Source organism: Coenobita brevimanus, chromosome 53, assembly GCF_032717465.1.
Source record: "Coenobita brevimanus isolate Jiangsu-jjx chromosome 53, ASM3271746v2, whole genome shotgun sequence".
NCBI lineage: Eukaryota > Metazoa > Arthropoda > Malacostraca > Decapoda > Coenobitidae > Coenobita > Coenobita brevimanus.
In genome coordinates, this window is record NC_137006.1 from 18,971,189 (window position 1) to 18,975,934 (window position 4,746).

Below are 4,746 nucleotides of genomic sequence, written 5' to 3' on the forward strand. Positions count from 1 at the left end.
GGGGACATTGTTATGACTGATAAATTGATGGCTTTCTTGAGAGAGACCGGACTGATCAGAGTGATGTGACTTTTTTACTGTGTGGTTATGGTTTTTATGAACAGTAAATATGTATATATTGTAATATTAATTAGCGTTGACAGTTGACATATTTTAAATAGTTCCTCCTCCCACCGATCTATTTCTAATATAGATGTCCCCTACATTAAGCCAAGTTCCTTGCCTGACAGTCACCAGCTGATGAGTGCAAGTGTGCAATATAGGAAGGTATTGGGCACTTGCAGTCGATGGTAGTCTGATGGGCGAGGTTCTTCAATTTTTGTATAAATTATGTAAATACATTATATTATCTTGCTTAAGTTATTCTAATTAGGGACGACAGCTGACGTATATGGAAATGTTCCTGACTCGTCTGGTTCCCTTTCATATATTGATGTCCCCTATATTAGGTTGTGCCTCGACTGACAGTCATCAGGTGATGAGTGCAGGTATGTAATGTAGAAAAGCATTACATATCTGCAGTCGATGGTGTTCTCTTGGTCGAGGCTTTTTGAATATTAGTGTAGGCCTAGTTATTTGTCTCTTAGGATTTAGTATAGGTTAGCGATTTGTCTGTTAGGTGGTTAGTTTTAGGGTCTTTAGATTAGGTATTTTTGATTATAAGTAATATAAGGTTAAAAAATATAAAAAATAAATAAAAATAATAAAAATAAAACTACAAAAAAATAATAAAATAAAAATTATTATATATATATGTATGTGTGCATGAAAGTGTGTATGTTCATATGCATTGATGTGTGTATGTATGTATGTATGTATGTATATATATATGTTTGTATATATATGTATATATGTGTCAATATATATACATATATATATATATTTGCCTTAATGACCAGAGGCTTCGGCCTCAATGGTCGATAGGCAAAAAAAAAAAAAAAAAAAAAAAAAAAAAAGGAACCGTCGCAAGAACACAGCAGCACAGAGGAAGACTGGGACGGAAGGTTACTATCGGTCAAGGAGTCGGTGTATGCAGTTAGATCAGAGGCCTTCAATTTCATGATCAATAACACTCTGGTGCCTTTTGAAATTGACACTGGTGCAACTGTTTCTACCTTATCATGTCACTGGGTAAAAATGTTGAAGCTAACTGTTGAACCGTCTAGTAACAGACTGAGTGTTTATGATAATTCATTAATCAAAGTGAGGGGTAAAACAAATGCATCAGTGGAAGACAATGGCCATGAAGTCACCCTGTCCATTTATGCTGTAGACTCAGAGAACACAAACTTATGTGGCCAGGATATGATGAACAAGGTTGGCATTTACCTGGCTGGACTTGAACAAAACTCTAAAATTAAACAGGTGGTTAAGGCAGAAGGTCTTCTAGATAAATATTATATGGATGCTAGCAAACCAGTCTCCATCCTTGATGCCAAGATACAGGTTAAGAGTGATGTCTTCAAAATTCTGTAAAGCTCGCACTGTACCTTATCACAGACAAATGGTGGAGCATGCTTTGGAAAGTCTTGTAACAGCAGGTATACTTGAACAAATTTCATTTAGTGAGTGGACTACTCCGATTGTGACTGTTCTAAAGGCGGACAAGCAGTCTATCAGGATCTGTGGTGATTTCAAAGAACTTAACAGGCAAATACAGTGTGACAGATATCCTCTACCAAAAATAGATTAATTATTATCGGTTGTGGGAAGAGATAGAGCGTTTTACAATATTGACCTCCAAAATGCATTATAATTAATCTTTCCAGTGCGAAGAATTTCTCCAAATGTGAGCAAAATCATTTGTAGGTAGCTATAATAAAAGATAATTCACGTTCTTGGAGTGACAGAGGCAAAACTTAACACCTCTTTTTTTACTCCTAAGAACAGAGTTGGAGGAAAAGATGAACATGCTTTCACTGTTGACTGCCTGCTACTTCCTTAACATTTTGCATCACCCCTTATGTTTATTTGTCAACAAGATAGCTCAATAGATTATTGATGGATTTCATGTATTTACATTTTTTTTTGAGGGGGGGGGGATATTTGCGTCATATGCCAAGGGAGAGCTGATTAAATTTTGGTGATTATCTGAGTTGTCTTGTATTATGCTTTTGGGAAGGTATACTCTCTCTGGGTGCTGTCTTCTTGTTCTAGCTCTGAGTCTGATGTCCTCTCTTCTTTTTTCTTTCTTCCCTTCTTGTCACTTTTTATTACTCTTCTTTCCACTTCAGGTGGTTATAGTGACAAGTTTAACTGTTTCTTGTAAATCAAGAAACCAATCATAGTGTTTGGTTCTAACTTTATAGTCAGATCACGTGCTGAAGTAGAGCTAATACTGTGCCTCTGCTAAATGTGTGACTAAAAGTAAATGCGGCATCCACCCAGGATTCAAACCTCCATACTTTTCTCCGCGCCTCTCCACAACCAGGCGCTGTCAGTCGCAAAGGAATATCAGTTCACTGCATAAGCCGGCCCTGTAGGGGCAGTTTCTTGCCTATGATTGATGGGTCTTCCCAGTCAGACAGATTGCGTTTGATCAATAACAGAAACAAATTCTACCCTATGATGACATGTTCTAATTAACTCTTGCTATCTTACACCCCGATAAGGAGAGACTCTTCAGACTGATGGGATGCGACATAGCTGTCATTACATCTTTTCAGTACAAAGTCTATCCTCCCGCATTCTCCAACAACATACGAGTACCTTCCCCACAGCACACACACACACACACACACACACACACACACACACACACACACACACACACACACACCACATCTAAATTTCCCGCAAGACGACACAGCTGGCAGTCCAAACCAAGGGTCCTTCCAGGCCAGCTTCCCATTAAGCACTGTCTCATGCATTTCATTGCTGCTGGCCACACAGCTCACAAGAACATTTCCAATGCTGAATTTGCCACCCCTGCTTGACGCACAGTTAACTCATCTTATAACAAGCCGGTAGGTGACGATGGCCAGCTCAAAGCTGACCAAGCTTTAGCCCACCTGAGGTACAAATTATAGGTGGCACTGCAGCGACCGAAAGTGAGTTTTGACACAAAAAGTCATTTTTATATAGATGTACTGTACTCCAGAGCAACATTCCATCCAAGAATCAGGGCCCTGGCTTAATAATCTTCGGAACCTAGGCATTTCGTGCAAGCAAGGTCGTAATTTTAGCTTTTCATATTTTCTACACTTAATGACCTTTGACGTCTGACCTGGCAGATATATGTCATGCATGTACGAAACACTTGTAGTACTCATTAACGTCTCTAAGCATGCAAAATTTCATTCGATTCCATCCACCCACTGTGAAGCTAGGGAACTTGAGATTTACAAAATGGCCCTCCAGAGGTGCAGCTTCTAGGTGGCACTGCTAGCGAGTGGAAATGAGTTGCGTCACTAAATGTCATTTTTGTATAGGGGTACTCCAGTGCAACATTCCTTCTAAGAATCACGGCTCTGGCTTAATAATCTTCGGAGGTTTAGCATTGCTTGCAAGCATAGTCATGCTTTTAGCTATTTTCACCATTTTCGCATTTGATACCCTGACCTGGCCAATGTAGCTCATAGGTGTACGATTGATAATTGTAGTAGTAGTCAATGTATATAAGCGTGCAAACTTTCATTTAATTCCATCAAACCACTAGGGAACAGAGAGGCATTTTTAAAAAACCAGTACTGGTTGCTAGGGACACTGCGGCCAGTCTTTTCAGGGCTTGCACGCAAAAACTAGAGGCGAGAGGTGAAAAATGGATGGTACAGGGAATGTCTTCAAGATTATGCCTAAAGAAATCAGAGCTTTCTATGCCCATTAGCAATGCTTCTACAGCTCATAACGTGAAAAGTGCGTTTTTTCGGCCGTTGAAAGGTTACGAGTGGTTGCTTAGCAAGCAAAGCCTTGTGGACATAACTAGGTCATAGGCTGGTCATTTTGTCGAAGTTTGGTCGGAATCGGCTTATTCTGAAGAGTAAAAGTGCCTGCAAAAACTGGTGCCGGGCACAAAAAAAAAAAAAAAAAAAAAAAAAAAAAATGATGAATGGAGGAAGGAAAAACAAAGGGAAAAAAGAATAAGTCCATGTGCCTAAAGGCATCCTCCATTCATAAAATATTTATAACAACTGGATTTCTTGATCTTGGGTAACAGTATAGGATGTCTTGTTTGGAAAGGAAATCAGCCTTTATTATGCAGCCACGGCATCTAATTAGACCCTTTTCATCTAACCACAATCCTAGATCTCTTATCAGCTTATTCTTGCTAACACTGCCTTGGCATAAAAGATAAAAAATCTCTCTGTAATAATCTCTTCGTATCTTCTTCAGCCAATATTCCATGGGATCAAACTTCTCAAACCTCACTTTTTTATTCAAAAATTTAACAACTAATTTAGTAGTGTTAATAAGTTGTCTTATTGATGAGAATCTGCTAATGTCAATTACATCTGGCTCAGGTACTACAGGATCCAAGTTTACTACACTAAACTAAGCAACACTATACTGTTTCTGCTCAGGCCAATCTTTAACCCTTTCATACACGGGGGCCCAGTGAAATATCAAACCACTCGCACTCTTTTGACTCAGGAGTCGTCCAAGTGAAATCAACCGCTCACACTCGACGTAGGTTGAGTCCAGCCATATAATTTGCTGTATTTTTTCACAATTTGTTGTTTGTTCTAATGAATGCAAAAAACTAAAAAAAAAAAAAAAAAAAAAAAGGAATTACCATACTGTATCATT